Below are 27,882 nucleotides of genomic sequence, written 5' to 3' on the forward strand. Positions count from 1 at the left end.
CTTCCAGGCCCTTTCAGCAAACAGAACTAGGATATATGGATAAAGGTCCTTATAGTCAAAGCTATGGTTTTCCCATTAGTTATGTATGGATGGGAGAGTTGGACCATAAAGAAGGTTGAGTGCCAAAAAATTGATGCTTTCAAACTACTGTGCTGGAGAAGACTCTTTAGAGTCCCTTGGACAGCAAGGAGATCAATCCAATCAATTCTAAAGGAAATCAACCGTGAATATTCATTGGAGGGACTGAAGCTGAAGTTCCAGTACTTCGGCCACCTGATGAGAAGAGCTGACTCATTAGAAAAGACCCTGATGATGGGAAAGATTGAAAGCAGGAGGAGAAGGGGGTGACAGAGGATGAAATAACTGTTCGATGGCATCACCGACTCAATGTTCATGAGTTTGAGCAAACTCTGGGAGATGGTGAAGGAGAGAAGCCTGGCATGCTGCAGTTCATGGGGGTCACAAAAAGTCAGACACAACTTAGTGACTGAACAAAAACAATACACACACACACACACACACACACACACACACACATCTACTTATCTATCCCTCTATCTATCTAATCTGGAACCAAGATTCTCATTGGTATCCCTGATTCTAGTACAACATGGCAAGTTTCCTCATAGCCCCCCCGCCCCCCGCCCCCCGCCCTTGTAAATTCTTTCTCCTTGGGTCGGGAAGATCCTCTGGAGGAGGGAATGGCAACCCATTCCAATATTTTTGCCTGGAAAACTCCTTTGGACAAGAGGAGCCTGGAGGGCTACAGTCCATGGGGTGACAAAGAGTCAGACATGACTGAGTGACCAATACACACACACACACTCTCTCTCGCTCTCTCCCCTTAATTAAGATAACTCATTCTCATTATCTCTGATCTAGACATTTAAAAAAAATTCATTTATTTAACTGCAGGTTAATTACTTTACAATATTGTAGTGGTTTTTGCCATGCATTGATCTGATGCTGAAGCTGAAACTCCAGTACTTTGGCCACCTCATGCGAAGAGTTGACTCACTGGAAAAGACCCTGATGCTGGGAGGGATTGGGGGCAGGAGGAGAAGGGGACGACAGAGGATGAGATGGCTGGATGGCATCACCAACTCGACGGGCATGAGTTTGAGTAGACTCCGGGAGTTTGTGATGGACAGGGAGGCCTGGCGAGCTGTGATTCACGGGGTTGCAAAGAGTCGGACACGACTGAGCGACCTAACTGAACTGAACTGATGTGAATCAGCCATGGGTTTACATGTGTCCCTCTTCCTGAACCCCCCTCCCTCCTCCCTCACCATCCGAGCCCTCAGGGTTGTCCCAGGGCACTGGCTTTGAGTGCCCTGTTTCATGCATCGAACTTGGACTGGTGATCTATTTCACATATGGTAATATACATATTTCAATGCTATTCTCTCAAATCATCCCACCCTCATCTTCTCCCACAGAGTCCAAAAGTCTGTTCTTTATACCTGTGTCTCTTTTGCTGTCTCGCATATAGGGTCAACATTACCATCTTTCTAGATTCCATATATATGTGTTAATATACTGTATTGGTGTTTTTCTTTCTGACTTACTTCACTCTGTATAATAGGCTCCAGTTTCATCCATCTCATTAGAACTGATTCAAGTGCATTCTTTTTAATAGCTGAGAAATATAATCTAGACATTTATTTGTACAATTTTATAACATATATAAAGTAATTTCAGAGTTACTTAATCCATACTTCTGTGAAAAACAAATTTATCAATTCAAGTAAAATATTTCTGCATAGTTCTTTTTGCTTTTACCCTAATGGAATATGATGGTTAATTCTATGTATCAATTTGACTAGGCCATGCATGGGGTAAGAAAATGATTTCTAGGTGTGTCTGTAAGGGTATTTCTGAAGGAGATTAACATTTGAATTAGTAAACTGAGCAAAGCAAACTGCCCTCCCCAGTGTGGAGGCCAGATGCAATCTGTTAAAGGCCTGAACAGAACAAAGAGTTGAGAGAAAGAATTCTTCCTCACTGCCTATCTTTTAGCTGACTCATTGGTTTTCTCCTGCCTTTAGACTGAGACTCAGACTAGAACTTACAGCATCAGCTCTCCTGGTTCTTGGACCTTTGCACTCAGACTGGACCTATACCACTGTTTTTCCTGGGTTTCCAAGCTGCGGTCTACAGGTCCTGGACTTCTCAGCCTCCATAATCACATGAGTCAATTCCTTATAACAAAGGATGGATAGATAGATAGACCTCATGGTAGCTATCTATCTATATCTATCTCCTATTGATTCTGTTTCTCTGGAGAACCCAGATTACTAACATTCAGTATATAGTCAAAATACTATCTTCCAAAATCACTTGGGTTAATACTCTTCTTTTGTACTCCCTTCATTGTGGTTCTATTGTTCATCTGTAATTGTACATTTCTTACCTTTTATATTCCTTTAAAAAAGTGAGATCATTTCTGCACAAAACCCTCTAGGACATTCCCTCTCACTCTAAGTCAAACTGGAAGGCCTTTCCTGACATAAGCCGCACATGGCCTGGCCTCCTGCTGCCTCTCTGACTTTATCTTCTTACCCTCCAAACATTTGCTCACTCCTGTCCAGTCACACTGGCCCCCTTGCTGTCTGCCAACACCCCCATCTGCTCCGATCTCATCACGCTTGCGTGCGCTCTCCTGCAGACATCAGCATGGCTGAGGCCTCACTTCCTTCGGGTTCCTGAATGCACTTTAACTACCGATTTCTTTGTATCTCAGTTATAAGAATGTGAGTTCCTTAAGGGCTTTTTTCTGTTCACTGACATACTTCCTGACCTAGGACATTACCTGGAACTTAGTAGGAACTTCTATATATATATATATATATACATGCATATGTATGTACACACACACACACACATATATATTTTCAGGGCTTCCCGGGTGGCTCAGACAGTAAAGAATCTCCCTGCAATGCGGGAGACCTGGGTTTGATCCCTGGGTTGGGAAGATCCCCTGGAGAAGGGAATGGCTACCCACTTCAGCATTCATGCCTGGAGAATCCCCATGGACATAGGAGCCTGGTGGGCTACAGTCCACAGAGTTGCAGAGACATAACTGAGAGACTAACAAACATACATATATTTTTGTATATTTGAATGCTTGTTGAATTAACCTGCTTCGTGTTTCTTTAAGAAAATATCTTCAGTACTTTAGATGTCAATGATGAGTGTCAACTGATGATGAATTGCCAGCATAAGGACTAACAATCTGTATTTCTCCCTCACAATCATGTTCCAGTAACCGTGCCAGTGCAGACTGTGATTCAGTCTTATTCATTAGAATGTTTGCCTTCAATATACTCCTCCACATCTCTTCTAATAGCTGCCTGTCCTTACATAAAGGAAATATGTTTTTTTTCCCTCCAAATTCTCTGAAATAAACATACATTATTTTAAAATCGGAAAAAAAAAAATAGAAAAGCTATTTAAAGAAGCAGCTCATAATGTTAAAGTGTTAAGTCCTCACCATAGAATTATTCTGATGCCCTTTCCCTCTCTTCATGCTCCTGAGGAATCTTTTCAGCAGACAGGCTCCAATATCAACTTTTAAAGCATCTGTCTGAGAAAATGATCCTAAAGCATATTTGCTCCTACAGATAGGCCACCTACTATTGTGCAAGCCAGCTTATAACAAGACAGTTATTCCCAATCATTTATTAGGGAGTGGCAGAATAAGGAAATAATAACAGATAGGAGAAAGTATGAGGCTACTATTGTGCCAGTTCTCAGGCAACCTGACAGAGAGAGAGAGGGGTGCGAAGAAAAAGCAGCTGAGCTCGAAGGCAGGTGAGGATGTCAACATCTCTTCCTGCATTGACACTCAATGACTTGGGGGGAGCACTCTGGAGGGCAAGCACTTAAGAAAAGTGAAATGTATGGTCAGTTCTAGGTTTAGCGTGTTTGGAAGCCAGATACAAAATACCAAATTATGAAAGCAATTGAGTGAGGTCTAAGCTGAGAAATAATAGCTGGCAAGTTGTTTCCACCACTTTAGAAAGCAGATTTATTTCTGTAAATTGAAAAGACGGGGAAGAGCTAAAGGGATTGTTAGTTCCATGGGGGAAGATTCTCAGCAAACTCCATTTCCAGATGGCATGTTACCAAACCTTAAGGTGTGTGGACAATGGAAAATGAAAGGGGCCAGGGGAAGAGAAAAAGGGGACAGAAAGCTCTAATTGTGTAAAATCTCGTGGGATAAGGAAAAGACTCTTAAGGGGAACAGATGTTGAAAACCGCTGTGGTCTGTCTGATAACAGAGAAATGTCTGAGATTTAAGGAACTTGAGTCAGCTGCAGGACAATCTGGCCAATGAGGTAGGCACATCTGAATTAATGATGAAGAAATCTGTGAAACAAAGTAGAGGGTTTTCTCTTAGGGAGAACACCTGGATAAAAATGGGAAAATAGAGCTTATATGGGGCTTCCCTGGTGGCTCAGTGGTAAAGAATCCATCTGCCAATGCAGGAGACCCAAGAGATGTGGGTTTGATCCCTGGGTCTGGAAGACTCCTTGGAGGAGGAAATGGAAATGCCATGGACAGAGGAGCCTGGTGGGCTACAGTCCATGGGGTTGCAAAGAGTCAGACACGAGTTAGCATGAACACAAGAGCTTGTGTGAGCACAAACACAGCTCTTCAGGGCTTTTTTCTTTTCTTTTTTTTTGGCTGTGCCCACACCATGTGGGATCTTGGTTCCCCAACCAGGGATCAAACCCATGTCCCCTGCAGTGGACCACTGGACTGCCATGGAATTCCCCAGGACTGTTTGTTTGTTTGTTTTTTTCTTCTCCTAGGAATCAATTAGTTCCAGGAAACTGAGGCAACACAAATGACCCTTGGGGCTCCCCATGAGGACTAGGGATTTCAGAAGCTGCAGAGAATTGCCTCTGCTGTGCGCTTTCTACTTGGGAATTTGCTACAGCAGACAGCTCTGGTTGCCTATCCAATAGCGAAGCCCTACTTAGCGTTTCCCTGATGGCTCAGATGGTAAAGAATCTACCTGCAATGCAGGAGACTAGGGTTCGATCTCTGCATCAGGAAAATCCCCTGAAGAAGGGAGTGGCTACTCACTCCAGTATTCTTGCCTGGAGAATTCCATGGAAAGACGAGCCTGGAGGGCTACAGTCCATGGGATCCCAAAGAGTCAGACACGACTGAACGACTTTGACTTTGACTTTCACTCAATACTTTCCAACCAACCCTGAATTTGACCCTGAATGATTTTCCAAGAAACCATAGGCTTTAGGTAATGCTAGTCTCACTCTAAGTCCTGTGTTTGCTTATATTAACCCAGCGCAGGGGAAAAAATTTCTTTGTTTAACAGTGATTAGGAAGAGGCAGTTTTGGCCGGCAGAATAGAGGAAGCTGATAAAGGAGGCTTCTGGGAAAGGTTTCTTAACTCTCTAAGAGACACAAGGAAAAGTCCCATTTTTGTGTCTGCATGATAGCAACGGAACAACAACAACAACAATGGAATGTGACAATATGATGCCTGACCTTGCCATAGCCAGTTTTTCCTTTGTTTTCTCTTTAAAATGTGTTTTTTAAATTTTTATACAATTTCCTGGTAGCTCAAGCAGTAAAGAATCCACCTGCAATGCGGGAGACCCGGATTCGATCCCTGGGTTGGGAAGATCCCCTGGAGAAGGAAATGGCAACCCACTCCAGTATTCTTGCCTGGGAAATCTCATGAACAGAAGAGCCCGGTGGGCTACAGTCCAAGGGGTTGCAAGAGTCGGACACGACTTAGTGACTAAATAACCAGTACAAAGGTTACGTTCCACTTACAGTTACCACAAAATATTCCTTATCTTCCCCGCATTGTACAACACGTGGTTGTAGCCCATCTCACACCCAGTAGTTTGTAGCTCCCACTCCCCGCCCCCATATTGTCCTCCGCCCCACACCACACACACATACGCACAGTGGTAACCACTGTAGTTTGTTCTTGCTGCAGCCATTTTCTAACCATCAGGAAATCTAACCAACGGGTCCAGGATGGAAGAAAGAACTTGGGTTTTTTATATTGCTGTCAAGGTGCCAAATTGAACAACCCTGGGGCTGTGTTCCTTTTGGTGAAGGAGGAAACAGACAGAGCTGGACTCCGTCTTAGGCCAGGCTGCGAACATTAGGCTACACGCATGGTCACCCTCCCAATGGACTCTGAACTTTGTCCCCGGTGTCTATAGAAATGGCCTACCAATGGAAAACCAGACCCCCAGGATCAAAGAGCCTCAGGACTTGGACTCTCGTTGCCTAAAAGAATATGCCAATTATCTCTGTAACAGAACAAGGTGGTAAATTCCATTATGTTTATCGGGATATGACCGCAGGCCTATTGATAAATATCCACTGTTTATCTAGTCTTGTGACACATGAATCATGGGTTAACTTTGATCGTATCTCTCTTTTATCTTGTCCAGACTAGTTTCAAGGAATTTGGGGAGTTGGGTTTGAGCAAGTACACTTAGGGTATATAAGGTTTTCACAAAAACTGGTCGGGATCCTTGGCTAAGAGGAGACTGCCTTGGGCCCACCAGTGTAATAAACTGCACTCCACTATCTGCATTGTCCTTCTGAGTGAGTTTGTTCCTGGAACGCGTGGCTACAACAATATGAGATGATAAATCCATTAGCTGTTTCAGTCATGTTGAGTTGAGGTTTTTGTTGCATGAGTCCTACCTATTTCTTACTCTAATAACGAAATTTTGAATATGCTAGCAAGAGAATCCTTACTTGAGAGTAGATTGTTAAGGCCTCTCTACCTTTCACTCTGGAGGTCTCCCAGAGTGGGGGCGGTGTGATGCTTCCAAAAGTGAGAAAGGGCCCAGAGTCAAGACAAGATCTCCCAACACCGCTAGGGTCTGGCAGACCTTCCTGGTTCCGGTAACCCACTGCAAACACTGGAACACCCATTGGCTCAGAGGACTGATGCATGGACCAGATTTAGAAACTGGTTCACATTTGGGCTGAGTCTGCCTCTGAGTTGCCTCTGGTTGTGCTCTAATATCTTCAGGAGGCCCAGACACTATGCCTCAGCTTTGCAGTAGAGAGTTAGCTCAGTAGAGTTGGTATGCTCAAACCTTGCACATTCTGAAGAAAGGATTGGCCTTAACTGGCCCCTGGGAGATAACCTGAGAGCCCTTGAAATATCCTTGCTGATAAGAGAATCTTGGTATTACTGAGACCTTGAGTCATGTCAGATAGTTTATGTTAACAGGGTGATTCATGGAGAACGCCTGCGTTGTTGACCTGTGGCCCTGAACCAGGAAGTATCAGTGTGACCTGCGGAAGCTGAACACTGGGTGGTTCAGGTCAGCCACTCAGGTGCTCCACGCCTATGTGACTGATCTCCAATAACAGCCTTGGACACCAAGGCTCAGGTGGGCCCCTTGGTCGGCGATGGTACTTTGCGTATTATCACATATTGTTGCTGGGAGAATTCAGGGCTGCCTGTCTAACAACTCTGAGACAGGACAACTGGAAGCCCATGCCTAATTTTCCTTAGACTCTGCCCTCAGCCTTCACTAATTTTAATATGTATCCTTTCATTGTAATAAACCAGTACGATGTGTGTAACAGCTTTTCTGAGTTATTCTAGATCAGTGGTCCCCAACCATTTTGGCATTAGGGACAAGTTTCATGGAAGACAATTTTTCCGTGGACTGGTGGCGGGGGGTGGAAGAGGCGGGATGGTTTCAATATGACTCAAGCACATTACATTTATTGTACACTTTATTTCTATTATTATTACATTGTGATATATAATGAAATAATTATACAACTCACTATAATGCAGAATAAGTGGGAACCCTGGTTTTCCTGCAACTAGACAGTCCCATCTAGGGATGATGGGAGACAGTGACACCCAAAGTGCGTTGCTTATGTCCAATCTACTTACTTGCCACCACAAAACCTGCCACTTGATGCAGGTTAATTGTCACTTGCCACTCACTGATAGAGTTTTGATATGAGTCTGAAAGCAATTGATTTATTATGGTCTCTGTGCAGTCAAATCTCTCTGCTAATGATAATCTGTATTTGCACCACTCCCCAGAGCCAGCATCACTGCCTCAGCTCTGCCTCAAGTCATCAGGCATTAGCTTCCCATAAGGAGAACACAACCTAGATGGGGAGCAGCCGTAAATATGGCAGCTATAAGTACAGCAACCTTCACTCACTTGCTACCGCCTACTTCCTGCTGCGGGGTTTGACTCCTAAGAGGCCACGGACTGCTTCTGGTCTGTGGTCCAGAGGTTGGAGACTCCTGTTCTAGTGAATCACTGAACCTGAGGGTGGTCTTGCAGGATCCCCCAAACTCCTGCTACACCAAAATTAAAAAAATTGTTTGGGAATCTCTTAGATTCTTTTCAGAGTCACATCTCAATTCAATACTATACTGAGTTAATTGGTTTCCTGGAAAGGGCACTGAGACACAGCAGACCTGAATTCACATCCTGGTTCCATGATATGGTGGGGGTGGGGGGCCTTGCAGGAGGCACAGATCTTCTCTAACAGGCCCTCTTTTGCCAAATGGGACAACATCTGCTCTATTACAGCGGGTTGTTGTGTGGAACCCATCAGATAATGCATGTGACAACTGCATGGATGTTTAATCGTTAGGCGTTCTACATACTTTTAATACTAGACACAAAAGTGGAATCTTAATAGCTAACATTGAAGGCTGAATTTGTGCCAGACATTTTCATACAGTGACTCATTTAATCCCCACTCTACCATCAGCCTCATGTTATATTTGTGAGAAACTTTGTGAGGAGGATATTAAACAACCTTTCCAAGGCTCTATAACCGGTAAAGAGCAAACAGGAACTGAAAACAGTCTTCTGATTGCAGAGTTCAAGTGATCAACCACGTTACAGTGAAATTCCATCCTTTCAAGTACCTCCAGCTCTTAAATATGAAACTCCTTAGAGATGTGGAGTCTGTCATCTGAAAGTACTGAGAATGTCTTCAAAACCACCCCTAGATCAAGGTCACTTTAGGAAACACACCAGTCTCAAGAAAGTTGTGTTTTATTCTGGGTAATGATACTTAGCAAGTAAACATATGTAAAACTTTGGCTCAATTAGGGACATACCAGTCAACAACATTATAGGAGAAGGGGGACTTATTGCCTTTGCTCCCTTTTCCTGTTTATCCAGGGTATTTTGGACAGATTTTTCTTTTCGCGTACAACTGCCACAATCATGACAAGGGGAAAAATCTGTTTTATCAACTGTCAAATATGTGAAGTATTTTCCACTGTCTTCTGACATAACTGAAGTCTCGATTGTGAAACATTTTCAGTATTTCAATCTTGGTTGTGTTTTCTCTGTGGGCCTAGATGGAGACTAGATATCACTGCATTTCACTGACTAAATGAGGAAAGAGGTTTTGGGTACAGATATTAATGTATAAAACAGAGTTGAAAGTGACAACATATTTTGTTGTTCCTGACACTCTACTACAAATTTCTTGGCAGCCCCAGATGCCAGGGGCATAAGAGACTACATAAGGTCAAGAATCCTTTGGCTTTCAAACCCACCTGTTAACCAGAATTAAAAGCAAATAGATTTTAAAACTCTCTACTTATTTAAAATGTATTACTGATTTGTTTTGGAATCTGTGCTTTGCTGCATTATGTGTTGAAAATGTTGTCAGGCATAAAATTTCAATGATTATGATGATGTAGCAGAAGCGAAAGTGTTCTTTTTCAGAAAACATCAATGAACTATTGAAAACATGGACTGTTCAATAAATAAATTCCTTATGAACATGGGCTTCCCTGGTGACTAGTGATAAAGAACCCATATGCCAATGCAGGAGACATAAGAGATGCGGGTTCAATTCCTGGGTTGGGAAGATTGCATGGAGAAGGAAACGGCAACCCACTCCAGTATTCTTGCCTGGGAAATCTAATGGACAGAGGGACCTGGCGGACTACAGTCCACGGGGTCGCAAGAGTCAGACAGGACTTAGCAACTAAAACAACAAAACAACATGCAGTAACCTAGCAAGGTGGTCTTTTAATCCTGTGAGCTTCTCAGAAGGAAACAAGCAGAGAAAGAATGTTTCTTTCCTTTTCAGGCTGAGGTTTTCAAACACCCTGGCTGGATGAATTTTGACTAGGTTTTGCTGCAATAAGAGTAAGTAATTTTAATACACCTATGTACCATCATGCACACACAGGTCCCCCACGTATATTCCTGTCACACCAAACACACCTGCACATATGACACACCACACGCACACGACACCACATGCATATATACACAACACGTACACACACATCACACACACGCAGGACTTCTCCACAAATGCACCACACACACCACACCACACATACCTTCCTTCTCACACCAAGCACCTCTCCTGCACTCGTCACAAATGCAGTCTGGCTACTGGCTACCCCCGACCTAACTTCCAACTCTCTCTTCCTGATTACTGTACTTCAGGTACACCCTCCTGCTTAGCCCTTCTTGAACATGCCAAATACACTTCTGTCTTTGCATCTGCAGTCTCCTCTCCTTATTTTCTCTTTCCTGGACTTACTTTCCTGGCTTACTCAGCTTTCCTCAGAAAGCCCTTCCCTGACCCCATAACCAGAGTAGCACACAGATTTTTGTGTTGGCTCAAATGGAGAAGAAACTTGTCCAAAATTACACAAATCATTCATTTATCCATTCAGCAAATATCTAGTTAACTTCACGTGCCTGACTCTGTTCTAAGTACTAGTTATCAGAAGGGTATAAAAAGGGGGAGGAAACTCACATTCTATTCAGGGAGGCAGATAATAGACAAACACATAGTGTAATGTTAGTAGTGATAAATGCTTTTTATATATATAAAAAAAGAAAACTAGGAGGGAGGAAACAGGAGCCAGATGTAAGAAAGAGCCAGGAACAGTTGAGAAACATTATCCCAAAGGCACATGTTAAAACATCTGTTCATTCAAGATGGTAGCCAGGTAGTAGGCTAAAATATGAATACAGAAGGTTTAGCAAGAGGCTCCGTCGCATTTGAAAAGGAGGCATAGTTTCCGAATTGACCTTCAAGGCAAGAATAGTATAAAAGACCCTTAGAAGGTCTAATGACTTTCTCTGCAGCAATAATTGCAGTTAAGATAATGGCGGAATCTGGAGTGAATCCATTCAAAACACAGTGCAGAACGAACTGCCACAGATACTCTTGTTAATGTCAATTACTGATAGTGACTCTAGCTGACTTGGAATCCAGCAACACAAAAACATCTGAGAAAATAATCAACAGTCTAAAAGGGAGCCAGGCTACTGAAAGGTGGGAAGTCAAAGGTGATCATGCACAAGGCAGGATCAAAATCAGACTACTCATCTAGGAATGTCCCAATATATACTCACTCTGGACGATAACACTGCACTGGTGCCACCACAAGATGCGGCAAAGTCATATAAAGGCTAAGAATGAAGACAAGATCTAAAAAAAAAAAGACCAGAAGCAATGAAAAATAACCTCTTTCTCTCCTCATGCTTGAGGTTCTATAAAGGAGATAGGCACTAAATAGAAACATCTGAGTGTGTGGGTGCACCTATGGCTGTGGGTGCATGTATGCACACGTGCATGTGTTGTGTGTGTGTGTGTGTGTGTAAAAGAGAGGAAGGAACAGACATATTTTGGAGGAGTACCTACATGCTTAATGATATGTCCTGTCTGCTATGTCCGGCACATTTAACCCAAATCATTATCTTTTTGAGAAAGAACTTTTATGCTACATGAACCTCCAGAATGAGAGCTGCTTCTCATATCATCAGAATGGGCAATTTCAACAAAATAGGCCATTTGCACTTAAATTACAGGGCCCTCTTCAGTGACAAGATTTGAGGGTTTCTGAATAATGTTTCAAATCTCTGAAGTGACTCAAATCTCTCAGCTTCAGTATAAACATCTCTGAGTACAATGTAGATTTTGGGACTATATAATCCTTGTAATGTTAAGCATTAAAAAGATTCCTTTTTTGAAAGACAGAAAAGCTTTCCCTAAAAGTTTAGGAATTAGAACAGGAGCATCTTAGAAATAATTTTTTTTTGAGCTTTTATATTTGAGTTTATTCTTCATTTAACTTTTAAACACTACTATAGTTGAATATTAAAGCAAAAGCAAGTAGTGAGCATATTATGATTATAGTCCTTCACTCAATCACTACTGCAATAAAACCCCAGCAGTGAGTGTTATTCATGGGCCTGCTAAGAGGTCTGACACTGAACACCACCCCCGAGGATGATGTTCATCATCCTCATAAGCTTCTCCATTGTAATGGTGCCGTCTTTCCTGATTTGGATCAAAGTTCACTAATTCTACCTGGTCCATTTCATCAGTCTCTTCTACTTCCTTCCTCTCAGGCAGAAGTTTTTCCAGCAAAGAGAGTTTATCAGGATAGAGAAAGCCATTCTCAGGGAAGTTTACCTTAAATTCAATGATTAGGCAACCCTTTGCATATGGCCTACGATAAATTGGCATGCCGTCATTTAGCACACACTTGATATCTCCATGCTTGACGATCTGACCTGGATGAGAAGTGATGACTATGGTTTGGTTGTCAAGAGTAGATATTGGCTTCTGGAAGCCACACAACGCCTCAACCAGCTGTATGTCCATACACATGAAAAGATCTTCTCCTCATAGAGTAAAAACAGCATGGTCCTTCTGATCTAAAACAATGATATACTCCTGGCTTCAGTCCTGGTTCTTGGTCTCCTTCACCATGGAATGTTATCTTCTGGCCATCTTTCATGCCTTTGTCAATACGAACTTCTAGAATTTTCTTTTCTCGAACTATCTTCCTTCCGTTGCAGCTTTTACATCTATCTTTAGGGCTGATCCGCTCCCCATGGCCCTGGCACTCCATGCAGACAGACTGAATTTGCTGAACCATTCCAGGTCCTATCTGATGAATTCTCATTTGCATCCCAGTACCTCGGCAATTGGGACAGCATTCTACCTCTCCTTTCTTACCACCTCGGCCTTCACATTTGTCACAAATCACATTCTTTTGCAGAGCTAGTTTTCTTGTTGCACCATTATATAAATCTTCTAAAGTTACTGTAAGTTGATGCACAACGTTTTTACCTCTCCTCTCTCTCTGCATCCTGCCTCCTCCTCCGAAAAACATATCAAAGATGTCCATGGGGGAGCCAAAGCCACCACCTGCTCCACCTTCTTTAATGGCCTGTTCTCCTCCTTTGTCATATAATTCCCTTTTCTTTGCATCAGAAAGCACGTCGTAAGCTTGAGAAATCTGTTTAAACTTCTCGCCTTCATTTGGATTCTTATCAGGGTGGTACTTCAAGGCCAGTTTCCTGTAAGCCTTTTTCAATTCTTCTTGGGTGGCATTGGGTTTGACCCCCAAAACATCGTAGTAAGTGGTTTCTTTCACCATTTTCTACAGCCGGTGAGCGGGCCGAGGCCGGTGTCGGGGAGCGGGAAGGAGCGCGTTGCTCGGGCAGCCGCCACTCCTCCGCCTTTCACCGAGGGTTCTGGAAAGTTCCCAGAAATAATTTTTATATAGAAATTTATCTAATAGCACTAAATATTTCATTTCCCATAACAGACCAAACATTTTTGAAAAGGGCTGTTTTGAATTTGTTTTTGATTCTAATTCTGATCATTCCTATATTTGAAGATGTATATTGAATACAATAACATAAGAAGTGAAAATGTGCACATTTGATCAAAATATGCCATTGTTTAAATATGAAGAAAATGAAATGAAAGCAATGTTGATAACTATTTCATGAAAAAAAAATTTGTACTAAGTTTTGTAATCAGTACCACAATTTTTCACAAGTCAGAGAATAATCAGGAACCCAATGAGACATTGTAGAACATAATCCACAGATCTGCTATTATTCAAGTTAAAGTAATTCAGAGTGTTATATGGATTACACAATACTTTACCATGAGTTCTTTTTTAAACCTGATTTTTACAGGAATATAGTCGCTTTATAATGCTGTGTTAGTTTCTACGGTACGGCAAAGTGAATCAGCTACACATATACATGTATCCCCTCTGTTTTAGATTTCCTTTCCACTTAGGTCACCATAGAATACTGAGTAGGGCTCCATGACTTCTTTTAATTTACAAAATGTTTTATTTGATATATAGAATGATATTATTTTCATTTTGGAGATGAGAAAACTGACACAGAGAACCCGAAGGAGCTTCCCAAGCTTCCATGGCAAGAAAGTGACAGAGACAGGTCCAGAATCTAAGCTTACTGACCCTAATCATGACAACCATCCTTCAACCTGCCTGTCCTGCTCTACTAGGCCTCATCTTCCAGAGCAAGTTGATACTATTTTGACTTAAGGAATTGCTTAAAATGATTTTACAATGATACCAAGATGCTCAAAATAGAACTTAAAATTTGCCAGAAACATTACTTAAAATTTGGAACATTCAGGCTTCTGAAAGATATTGGAGAGCTACATGAAAGATACTCTCTGAAGTTGTGGTGTGCACGTTTTATGCAGATTATAAAGGCATGAATATTTGGTTGCTTTCCCAACTCTGATGGATCAAATTTACCTTGGGGACATCATACTGCCTTCTTACTGCTTACTTATCCTTTAAAGTAAGTGATAGTTTGGCTTTTGTCATCTCCCATATCTCATTTTTAAGTGGCACCAGGCTGAAATTCTTTTTTTTTTTTTTAAAAAGAGGGCTTAATAATTCCATCTGCTAAGAGGAAGGAAGATAATAATTTATTTTTACCATTAAAACTTTTGACAGATGGACAGCCTAATTTTCTTGATTTATAAAGAGCTCATTCAGATAAATTAAAAGGTGAGCAAACCAGTAGAAAAATGGATGAAAGACATGACCATGAATCTTACAGTATAAAAACACAAATGGCCAATAGATATATGAAAGATGCTTGTAATAAAGGAAATGAATAGCAAAACAATGAGGTACCTATCTACTTGGGAAAAAAAAGTTGGATAGTACTCACTCCTGGTGAAGGTATGAGGGGGAAAAAAAGTCTTGAATCCTATTGATGAAAGTGTAAATTTGAATGCCCTTCTGGGGGCAATTTGTCATTATCTCTAAATTGCATATATCTTTTAAAGGAACAATTCCATTGCATGCATCTTACTATATGAATATATTGATGGAAGTTCATCTAGATCTACAGATCTCACACTTCATTAATTACAGCATTACTTTGGCTTCCCTGGTGGCTCAGATGGTAAAGAATCTGCCTGGAATGCAAGAGACCTGGGCTCGATCCCTGGCTTGGGAAGATCCCATGGAGAAGTGAATGGCATCCCACTCCAGTATTCTTGCCTGGAGAAACCCATGGACAGAGGAGCCTGGTGGGCTATAGCCCATGCGGTCGCAATGGCTTAGACACAACTAAGTGACTAACACTTTCACTTTCACTTTGTAATGGCAAAAACCCCTAAACAACCAATTCTTATCAGTAGAGAGTTGGTGAAATAAAAAAAAGACAAATCAAAAAAAGGGGGAAAAAAAAAAAAAGAGAGAGAGATAAATCCATGGAATTTCCTGGTGGTCCAGTGGTTAGGAGTCTGTGTTTTCACTGCCAAAGGCCTGGGTTCAATCCCTGGTCAGGAAACTTAAGATCTCCCAAGTCTCCAAATCCATCAATCAATCAATCCATAGATGCAAATGTGTGTGCATGTTCAGTCACTCAGTCGTGTCCAACTCTTTGTGACCCCATGGACTGTAGCCCACCAGGGTCCTCTGTCTGTGGAATTTTCCAGGCAAGAATACTGGAGTGGGTTGCAAATACTGGTCGCTAAAAGATGTAAATATGTATGTGGAATGATTTTCAATATTTGGCAATAAGTTAAAAAAGAAGTAAAGAGATGTGAATAGTACAATCCCTATTCAATAGGTTAAAAAAGAAAAACATAAAAATACACATGAACACTCGCACATGTGTATATGTATATGCCTCCGTATATGCTTTTGTTTCATGGGTGAATTACAAGATACTATTCAATAGCAGTTACCTTTGGGGTCAAAGATTGGGTGAAAGAAGAAAGTGATGTGGCTCAGTCATGTCTCACTGTTTGTAATGCTTGGACTGTAGCCCACCAGGATCCTCTGTCTTTGGGATTTTCCAGGCAAGAATACTGGAGTGGGTTGCTATTCCCTTCTCCAGGGGATCTTCCTGACTTGGGGATTGAACCTGAATCTCTTGGATTGCAGGTGGACTCTTTACTATCTGAGCCACCAGGAAAGCAAAAGATTGGATGGGAAGGAGTCAAGTTAGAAGAGGAGATTTTCATTTTGTGTAGTTTTTGTCCTGTTTTAGTTTTGCATTTTCTAACCAGACATACATGTTATTTTCTCTTTGGTTTAAGTGTTAGTAAGAGAGGTCTTCTCTACAATTATCTGAATTGGAAAAAAAAGAAAAAAGGAAGGTAGCAAAAAAGAAAAGAAGGAAAGCATTCTATGTTGATAAGGAAAACAAACATATAAACAGCTCTATCTACAAAGTAAATCTACAACCTCTCCTGTCCTAAGTCTCCTTTTTATTTTCTAAATCTCCTCTGTATTTTCTCACAACATATTTTCCCACATGATAGGCACAACATGCCCATCAGGTTCTGGAACACATCCTTGAGCATCTGAAGATATTCTCACTTCTGGATTGACCATTCACATCGTGAAACAGTCAGGGATCTGCTGGAAATTAGATTTTGAAAGTCACCACAAGGATTTCCTTTCTTTTCCTTTCCATGATAACTAAGATGTCTGCTGGGAAGCATCCTATGCTAGAACTGTGATACTGGTCTTCAAGGAAGAGTGGTGTACTTCATGTGCAACAGGATTTTATTAGTGGAAACTCTAAGCCACGACAAGGGCTGTCTGCTTGACCAAACTGTGGTCAAGCTCCTCTGATGCCTCTTCTCAACTGGACTGCAACGTTGGCCTGTAAAACCCACAGATTCTCTGCATGAGTGATTTTGTCCACTCTGGCCCTGCCCTTCCCAGCACCAAGAGACTGAAGCAAACGCTAGTACAGTTTCTAACAGCTCCAGCCTGCACTCCTTAAATTATCTGCCTGAAAAAGCCCAATGCTTCCAGGAGAATTTACTGTTTGTTACTGGCTAAGAGGGTGGCAGAGGATGGGATGGTTAGATGGCATCACTGTGGACAAGAATCTGAGCAAACTCTGGGAGATAGTGAAGGAGAAGGAAGCCTGCTGTGCTGCAGCCTATGGGATCGCAAAGAGTTGGACACCACTTAGCTACTGAACCACAAAACCTAGTAATAAGCAGACGGGCTCTTGCACACTCTCTTGGAGAAGATACTTCCTTCTCTTAGTACAATCCCAACTTGAGAAATCATGGCCCTTGAGGTACCTGAAAAGTGTGTTTGCTGATGTCATGTTGTCGTACTCAGTTTAACTAATCAAGAATGAATTCCACGTGTGTAGATGTATAAATAGGAGAAAACAGTCAGAAAATGATTTTTGTATCTTAGTGATTTAAATTAACTTTGTACTATTTTATGGAACTACACATAAAGAAACATATCCTCTAAAGTCTCCTTTATAAGAAAGATAGGGAAATTAATTTTAAACTGTCTTCTTAAGCTTTAAATATGAAAAGCTTTAAACACCTATAAAAGTAGAATAGTATATACTCATCAGTGTTATGGGATTACCATATTGCCATATTACTATTTCTTTCATTTTCCCCCCCCTGAACGTACTCTATTTCTAATGATTTGTTGCTGTTCAACTGCTCAGTCGATAATCTTCAACAAAAGAACTTCTAACTTATATTCCACAGATGTTGATTGTGCGCCAGCTGGGTGTGGTTCTCCTTTGGTACTAATGCTGTTATTCAACTTCAAGAGGATATTGCTTGCCAGCCTTAGGTCATGGTTTGGGTTTTTTTCCCAGTAACAAGAGGACTGAGTCCCCTCCAGGCTCCTTTCTAACGGACAGCACAGATTCGGACATAGTTGGATATGGTGAAGAGTGTAGTTAAGACCATCTGGAAATTGACTTGCAACACACTACAATGACTGAATTGACTTCACTGTCAGTTGAAGGCTGCCCCTTAGCCTGACAACCTCACATAGATCGTGCTGTGTGTGAATGTTGTTTTCCTGATAATATAAAGATGGCTTCAAGCTTTGAACTATAAATCCAAGGGTAAGTCATTTAATTCTTCCTTTGCACTAGGACATTTTTATAGGGGTATTTGTCAGAAGGAAAAGTCTTACCACAGTTATATTAGGGCCTTATTTTTAGTTTGGATAAACTAGGTCCAAGCTCCAGACTGCAGGCTTAAGCACACATAGGAATAAAAATTAATTAGTGCAATATGTTTATGGCATGGTTATTTTTTCCCATAACAATGTTTATGCATATCCATTTCAATAAATCAAGGCTCCATTTCAACTGATTGTTTAGAAGCTCCTATGCAAATAAGAGCTCATAAAAAAGAAAGGAGTGATTAATTATTTACTAATGTGACGACTGGCAGCCAGTTATTGTTTTATTAAAAAAGAAAAGACATTGGAAAAATCTCAACGTTTCCACTGTTGTTAGTTGTCCTTGATGCCAATGACTTTCCACGTAAGTTCATTATTGCCCAGGACACTTAGTTTCACCCCAACTTCCTCATTTTTCATGTAAATATGAAGTAAAACACTACAAGAAGGTCAGCACAATCAGGAAGTTGAATAAAACTGGAAATGAGTCATGGAGAAGAAAATAACCCATGTCCAAGGTGCTCCTTCCAACTGTCCTTCCCTTTTGCTATTAGCGGTTTCTGCAGTGAGAATTCTCTGGTGTAATCCTAGTCAGGACACATGACGCACACAACCGCAAACATTCACGCTAACAGTTAAGTTTCTAGGAAATAAAACTAGTTGAATAGTTTTCTGCTTAAACCACAGACACACTAAGATGTTCAGAGGAAGAAAAGGAAGGCTGTGGTCCTGCATCAGTTTAACAGGGCATTTGAAGAGCATTCTGAAGAGCAGAATCTGTGTTTTTATTCAGTCTATGGTGTGGAATGCTTAGGAGGAAGTTTTAGATAATTTCGTCATTTTAACAAGTAACAGTGGCTTGACATTTTATTGGATGAATCAGTCCTCTTTTAAGTAAGTAACAGATATTGGCATGTCCCAAGTCATAGAACAAGGATATGGTTCCTCACTTATAATTGTAATTCAAGTTTATAAATACCATCAAGCTGCCTTCAGTTTTAAAAAAAATTTTCTTGCCAGATGACCATTCTATGCTACAGACATTGATTGTGCGCCAGCTGGGTGTCGATCTCCTTTGGTACTGATGTTATTATTCCACTTCAAGAGGATGTTGCTTGCCAGCCTCAGGTCACAGTTTGGGTTTAATTAAATAACTGGAGGGCTGAGTCCCCTCAGTCTCCCTTCTAACTGACAGCACAGTTTCTGACATAGCTGGGTAGCGTTGGGTAGTCTTCATTAAGACTGAGCGTAACAAATACAATTGTTATGATAAAATGTATGCCTTGATTTAACATAGAAGGAATGTGTGTGATAGCTGTGAGGCATCCTACATGGCTGTTAGCATAACTGATGCCATCTTGGGCCCTTATAGTTTCTCCTTCCTTCCACTGACCTGATCCAGGACTGTACTGTGTAGTAAATCACTTCTCCAAAGCCAAGAGCTTTGTAGTTAAAAGATAATGTTTAATAATCATTAGGACCAGATGGCTTCTATTCTCTGTTAGCCCCCAAACAATGATGAAAATCTTCGCTGACCTATTCCCAGCCCTCATGAGACTAGTGACCCATTCATGAATCTTGACTTATGAATACACGTCCCATTTCCAAGTTCCTACCCCCATATGCTGGGTTAACTGTAAAATTGTCCTAATGGCTCCTTGACTGTTTGGAGTGCCTTTGCAAATGTATCCAGATCTTGGTCTGTTGGATCCTCATCCCAACTTTTGAGTAAGTTACCCTATAAAAAACCGGTCCATTGATTATACAGAGCTGCCTGCCTCATTTTTTCATCTCAAGATGCCTTCTCAGTTCAGTGGACACATCGTTTCCTCTGTCCTCCAATACATCCCCATAGATCACAAGTAGTTAACTGTTAATGCAACTAGCACTTAATATAGATTTTTCTGTATCTGTAAACTATATCAACCAAGACAGCTTTAATAATATGCTGCTTTTAACCCTTTGAATTTGTAATCTACTTGTTGGTATAAAAATTTTTATCCTACTGATGAAATAAATATTTAAAATCATAATTAAACACTTTCTCATGATAATATCTAAGACAAAAAAAAAACCCTGGGATTAAGAAAGTAACGTTAAATAACCTTGTTCTATTTTCTTTTTACCCTTCTCAGAAGCATTTTTTTTTTCCAGAAGCATTTTATAGAAAACTGGGTAAAATACTTCATTGATATTTTATATTTCATTGTATATCTTAGTAACATTTATTCTTTAAAAATAAAAGTGTCACTATTTTAAAAAAATTATCCAAACAAAAGTTTTTCTGTTCCTATAGCTCAGTGGCTCTCAATTCACTATTTGTTAACAAAGGAAGGTTCATTTCAAGTAAAACTTTACTTGAAATTCCAACATGTAAAAATGAACTATATGAAATTGCTACGGTTGAAAAAGGGCATGGGGAGCCTACCTACTAAGCTTTTCCTTTGGGCAAAGCTTAAGACTTCCTGCTAAGCATGTTGGAAAACCACACCTTTAGCCCATCATAAGGATGTTTGTTCTTTATGTGGCACCAAGCAAGTCCAGTTGGTGTTCACCACGCTGCGGGACAGGGCTGTTGTGATGGACAGGCTAAGGCTCATGCCTGCCAGATACAGCGCCTCCTGCTGGAATCCTTCAGAGTTCCTGCCAGACACACGGCTCCTTCTCCATCCTTTGTACCTGGTGATTCGTCCACCTTAGTCATGCACAGTTAGGCTAGGGGTGGGTACCTGATCTAAGGACAGTTATCTACAGGCTGCCCCATGACATGTAAATAACCTGCCTGGAGAATTCTGCCCAAGAGAACACTCCATTCTGGAATGACAGTTGACCTGTCACTCTCTGTGGGGGGTTTGAACTTGAGATGTAAAGAGAGAAATGGAACCAGGAGATATACAGAAAGAAGGCAGAACGCAGAAGCCTTGAGGTAAAGAGAATAGAATTTGTTAAGGCTGGAGCGGTGAAAGAAAAAGAGAGAGCTGCTAAGTTATCATGCTGGTGGAGCACTGGAGAAGTGGGTAGCGGGTCCCTGGTTCAGAGTCCCCTTGACAGGTCACTGGGACTTCTGACATGTTGTGAAGGAAGTTTGAGGAGGACAGCTTGTGCTTCCTCACTGTCCCATGTCCCTTACATAAATCTTTATCCTGCAAGGCTACCTATGGATTCTCTGTTGATTTCAATTTGGAAAAGTCTGATGATTGTCATTGTATGGTTTTCCCAGTTTGTCAAACATATTCAATTCAGGACAGGTCATGTGAAACCAGATTTAGACACTAGATATGTCAATATCTCAGACCCAAAAATATCAAATGGGTGGCATGTACGCTTCCACTTTCCACACCTGTGCCTTAGGCAGACATCAGTGATTAAAATGGCCCTTTGAATCATTCATGAGACAGAAATAAATTTCAGACAATTTTTTCAGATAGTTCACTAGGCTGGTTACCAGTTCCTATTGTTGACTCTCCAATACTTTGGCCACCTGATGCGAAGAGCTGACTCATTGGAAAAGACCCTGATGCTGGGCAAGATTGAGGGTAGGAGGAGAAGTGGGTGACAGAGGGTAGGATGGTTGGATGGCATCACTGACTCAATGGATGTGAGTTTGAGCAAACACTGGGAGATAGTGAAGGACAGGGAAGCCTGGTGTGTTGTAGTCTATGGGGTCACAAAGAGTTAGACGTGGCTTAGTGACTGAACAACAACAAATTGTTGATGTGAGTTGAAATCTATTTACAATACCACTTCAGTAAATATTTTGAATGGAATCATCTATTTTTCTGCTTGGTTAGTAGAGTAGGTAGGCAGGTCTTTGGTTTCCAATATTCTCCATGGTGTCTGAAGCCTGCAGCTGAGGTACCAGAGCTGGTGCCCTTGGGGGAAGGAGAGTGTGGCCCAGAGTGAGGCTGGACAATTGAAGTTCAAATAAAAGAGAAGCTATTTCATCTTTATATCTGTATTGAAGTTCTGATAAAATTTTATTTGATGGAAGTTTTCTACAACTGAGAAAATAATTTTTGAAATCACTAAATTATACCTCATCATTTGGATCAGAGTCTTCATACATAGCGTTTAAGTCAAGCAAAGTAAATTCTGTTACTACAGTGAAATTAAATTAGAAATCAATAACAGAAAGATAATTAGAAAGTACCCAAATGTTTGGAAATGAAATAACACATCTCTAAATAACCCCTGGGTAATAAAATAAATCAAGGGAAATTAGAAAGCATTTTGCACTAAATGCAAATGCAATCAAAACATATCAAAATTTGTGGGATGTAGTGGGATTGAGTTGACACAGTTATTAAAGGATAGTTTCTAGAAATAAAATGCCTGTATTCAAAAAAAAGTTTCCAAAACCATTGACTTCAGTTTTCACTTTAAATATTAGAAAATAAACAGCAAAGAAAACTAAAAGGGAGCAGAAGAAATGAAATAATAAAGATGACAGTGAAAATCAGTAAACTGGAAAACAAAAATAAGAGAGAATATGAACGAAACAAAAAAACCCAGTTCTTTGAGAAAATCATTAAAATTGATAAACACTCTAGCTACTCCAATCAAGAGAGAAAAAAGTGGGAGAATAAATAAGTGACTAACATTAGAGCCGAGACAGGTAACAACACTATGGAATCAGTGGATAGTGACAAGGATAATAAGGGAATATTATGAAAAACTTTATGCCAATAAATTTGATAACATAGATGGAATGTATGAATTTTTCAAAAGACACAAACTATGAAAGTCGATTCTATAAAAAATAATAGCCTAAGTTATCCTACATCTATTAAAGTAATTGAATTTAAAATTAAAACTTTCTTACAAAGAAAACTCCATGTTCACATGACTTCTCTGGTGAATCTTAACAAGTGTTTAAGGAAGAAATAATATTAACACTAATTCTACAAAAAATTCTTCAAGAGAATTGCACCCCGATATCCTTCATGAAACTTAGTGTCAACACTCTTAACAAAAGTTTAGCAAATTGAATTCAACATTACATAAATAGCATAATACATCTTGACAAGTGGGGTTTATCTCAGGAATGCACAGTTGTTTTAATATTAAAGCCAATCAATATAATTTACCGTATTAATAGACTAAAATGAAAAGCATCTGATCATCTCAGCAGACACAGAGAAAACATTTGGCAAAATCCAACATACATTCCCTGTTTAAAAAATACTCAAAGTATAAATAGGACTTCCCCAATGGCTCAGTGGTAAAGAATCTGCCTGCAATGCAGGAGACATAGGAGACACATGAGACACAGGTTCAATTCCTGGGTTGGGAAGAACTCCTGGAGGAGGAAATGGCAACCCAGTACTACAATATTCTTGCCTGGAGAATTCCATGGATGAGGAGCCTGGCGGGCTACAGTCATAAGGTTGCAAAGAGTTAGACATGACTGAGCACACACAGATGCAACTTTAAAACTGTATGTATAAAGATGTTCATGCTAACACCAAAATGTCTAACAGTAGGAAAATGGTTAAATTAATAATAATGTATTCATAAAATATAATTATCTTGCAAGCATTAAAATATTTTCAGAAGAAATTAAATAGCACAAGAAGAGTCATGTTACAAGGCAAATGTTAATAAAAAAGAGAATTCAAAATTACAAATAAGCATTATCATGATAATCCTGATTTTATAAGCTAAAATATAAAAGAAACAATACAGGAAGAAAACTGTTGTTTAATACCTATGATTCTTTGAATCTATGGCTTTTGACCATCTATGTTCAAGTTTGTTCTTGTTTTCTTATATGTGCCTAGCTTTTGCTTGAATATAAATTATAGTAAGGGAAGGGAAAAGAACTGACATTAATTTTTGGATATCCTAGTGGACTTGTAGAATTTGGGTGCACTGTTTAATTGATTCTAATGAAAGTAGAATATATATATAAATAAAAGAGGCTGTGCTCACACACTGTTTAGAAGGAATCATGCTAGAACTCAAATAATGCTGTCATACCTTAACTGCAGTGTTTAGAAACAGGAAAGCATTTTTAACCCAATAAAAGAAATTTTCTTTTTTCTTCTACAAGAAAATTTCTTTTGGCACTAATTGTAATGGAATATGGTTCCCTTTGGGCTTCCCAGCTGGCTTAGCTGGTAAAGAGCACACTTGTCAACGCAGGAGACCTAAAAACTGTGGGTTCGATCCTTCGGTGGGGAAGATCCCCTGAAGGAGGGCATGGCTTCCCACTAGTATTCTTGCCTGGAGAATCTCATGGACAGAGGAGCCTGGCAGGTTATAGTCTATGGGGTTGCAAAGAGTCAGACACAACTGGGGCAACTTAGCATGTGAACGTGCATGGTAGTACCTTGTTTCGTGGAAAACTATTTGGTCAAATAACCTAGACTACAACATAGCTACAATTATTCTAGAGAGTAAGATTTCTCAGTCAGCAAAGTTAAATTCTTCATTCTAATCTAATGACCCAATTTTCTATATTCTGCTTCCTATACTGTGCTATGCTTCCCATGAAACAAAAATGTCTCCCACTAATGAGAATATAGGAAAATAAAATGGGCATATGTTATTTGCTTTTGATTTACGGGGTTATAATCTCCAGGTCAGTAACTAATTCTTTTGTGACTTCTCAAAAATGGACAGGACATTTCAGAGCTCTTAGTAAATCTGTAATCATAGAATAGATTTTTGACAAGACTTGCTCTGTACAGCTAAGCTCTTACAAAGGAACAAGATAAACTTGTAAATCATTTATCCAAGCACCAAGTATTGTAACCATCTCCAAATTCTCATTTTCCAGATCTGAGGGACATAACTAGAACCTACAGGGAAGCCTTGAGGAAAATGTTCATTTTCTAAAGAAGAATGACAGATGCTGAGGGCAGAGGTTGCAAGGAGAGAAACACCATCAATCTAACCATATATTTCTGTACCATATATCTTGACTAAAACATTAAGGTGTTACAAAATGTTTAATGACTTTCTATTCCCGAGGACACAAGGAAAGCATTTGTTTTTCACACTTAACAAAATGTGGCTTGAGCAATTATGATGTAAGTCACACCCCGACAAAGTGAAATACTAAGTTCTGGAACCAAGTAAATGTGGTTGGCTTTCTGCCCATCTTCAGGGAAACATTATGTTGGCTCCAGTTACAGATGAAGCACATTTTCTGTGGTGTAAATACTTAAGTCCATGGCAAATCTGCCGTGATACTTAAAAAAAAAAAAAGAGGGCCAGTGTGGTTCACTAGATTATACATAGTCCTCCAATAATAGAATGCTTATTATGCCAAGTGAAAAATGCCTAACTAAAAAAAAAAAGATGAGACACATTTAAAATGATTATTATATGCTAAATATACCCATTTTATTGTTTCAATTAATTATAACTTCACTGAAGACTGAATTATAATCATATCCATTTTACAGATCAAGATAGAAAAAAGTTGAAAGCAGCTTTTCACAATTTGTCTGGACAGAGTCAAGAGAGATGCCTAAGTCAATGGTGCTCTTAACCACTTCTCTACCACCCCCAGTCAGCAGGAACTTCCTGAGACAGGCTAGCCAACTTAACTAAAATATTCTCTTTGGACATTCAATTAGACTAAATTGTTGTATTAGACATTGCATAAGAACATGTTAAGTATGCATTTTTGTTCTTGTACATTGAGTAAAAATTACAAAGGAAGTTTTCTTAAAAACAAAACTCCAATATTTTGCAGTAACTAAAAAATTGAAATTACTGGGCTTCCCAGGTGGCTCAGTGGTAAAGAATCCACCTGCCAATGCAAGGGACCCAGGATCCTTAATCCAGGAACATCCCACATGCTGCGGAGCAACTAAGCCCATGTGCCACAATTACTGAGCCTGCGCTCTGAAGCCTGGGAGCCAAAACTAATGAAGCCTTCATGTCCAAGAGCCTGAGCTCTGCAAAAAGAGAAGCCTCTGCAATGAGAAGCCCACATTGCAACTAGAGAGTAGCCTGCTTCAACTAGAGAAAAGTCTGAGCAGAAACAAAGAGCTCACATAGCCAAAAAAAAAAAAAAAAAGATTACTATGGGCTTCAGTTTTATGTATACATACATACATATATACATATATAAATGTATGTATATATGTTTTTCAGATTCTTCGCCATTATGTGTTATTACAAGATATTGAGTAGAATTGTTGTTGTTAAGTTGTCAAGTCGTGTTCAACTCTTTGCAACCCTGTGGACTATAGTCCGCCAGGCTCCTCTGTCCATGGAATTTCCCAGGCAGGAATACTGTAGTGGGTTGCCATTTCCTTCTCCAGGAGATCTTCCCAACCCAGGGATCAAACCTTTGTCTCCTGCATTGGCAGGCGGATCCTTTACTGCTGAGCCAGCAGGGAAGCCTATTGCGTAGAATACCCTGTGCTATATAGCAGGCCTCCGCTATTCATATATTTTATATCGAGCAGCTTGCATGTGTTAATCCCAAACTCCTAATTCAACCCCTCCCCCACCTCCTGCCCTGATATTTGATGGTGTTCTTAGATGCACAAAGGTTTTGGTTTTGATGAAGTCTAAGTTATCTACTTTTACTTTATGGCTTGTGCTTTTGGTGCTATAACTAAGAATCCTTTGCCAGATATGAGGTCATAAGAATTTAACCCTATGTTTTCTTCTAAAAGTTTTATGGTTTGGTGGTTTAGTCACTAAGTCATGTCTGACTCTTGTGACTCCATGGAGTGTAACCTGCCAAGCTCCTCTGTCCATGGAATCCTCCAGGCAAGAATACTGGAGTGGGTTACCATTTCCTTCTCCAAAAGTTTTATAGTTTTACCTTTCTAGTTTAGGTCTTTGATCAATTTTGAATTAATTTTTGTATATGGTGAGAGGTGAGGGTCCAGCTTCATTCTTTTGCATGTGACTATCTAGGTGTTCCAGTACCATTGTTTGAAAAGATTATTCTTTCTTTTTGAATTGTTTTGACATCCTCGTCAAAAATAAGTTGACAACAGACATACTGGTTTATTTCTCGACTCTCAATTCTATTCCACTGATTTATATATATGTCTGTCACTATACAATGCCAGTACTGAAGTTTTTCAAAGAATAAAATTTTATAAATATTCATGATTGTCACAGTCCAGGACCTCACAATGCCAATATTTTTAATCAAAAATTACCTAGCCTTGAGATTGGCAAATTATTTGGCTCAAATAACCCAACTACCTATTAAGACTTACACTATATCATTAGAGAACTGTTAAAAAGTCACCTGCTTTCTACTATGTTTAGGATGAAAATATATATGACAAAAATAAGCCACGTTTTCTGATCTGACTGTGCTTTTTGAAAATGAAAATCTCAAAATAAAGTATATTACACAATTTTGGAACCGAAAACACAGACCAATCTAGGCCAATCTATTTGTGTTTGTTGTACAGATTAAAAATTAAACCTTGGCTCTTTTCATAATAAAGACGTCACCTTACCCAAACTGTGACCTATAAAGCATCTCCTTCATTACATTTATTTGCAAACTAGAAATAATTCAGGTGTTTGGACAGACTGTGTACCTCTCCAAAGGGAACAAACAATTATTGGTGTGCACAGAGCTTAGTCAACGTCACTTTTGTAGTCAAGACTTGTCACACAGTGGTTGTGTCAGTAAA

General features: G+C 40.0%; 1 protein-coding gene and 1 pseudogene across 8 annotated transcripts in view; both read right to left on the reverse strand.

Moving 5' to 3' along the window:
- The window catches only part of PCED1B (PC-esterase domain containing 1B), a 180,091-nt gene that overhangs the window by 109,586 nt on the left and 42,623 nt on the right, over positions 1-27,882 (reverse strand). The window lies entirely within an intron of this gene.
- LOC122682883 lies at positions 12,090-13,453 on the reverse strand (annotated as a pseudogene). Its single transcript, XR_006337563.1, has one exon. The product of XR_006337563.1 is annotated as a dnaJ homolog subfamily A member 1-like (transcript).

This window comes from Cervus elaphus, chromosome 3 (genome assembly GCF_910594005.1).
Source record: "Cervus elaphus chromosome 3, mCerEla1.1, whole genome shotgun sequence".
NCBI lineage: Eukaryota > Metazoa > Chordata > Mammalia > Artiodactyla > Cervidae > Cervus > Cervus elaphus.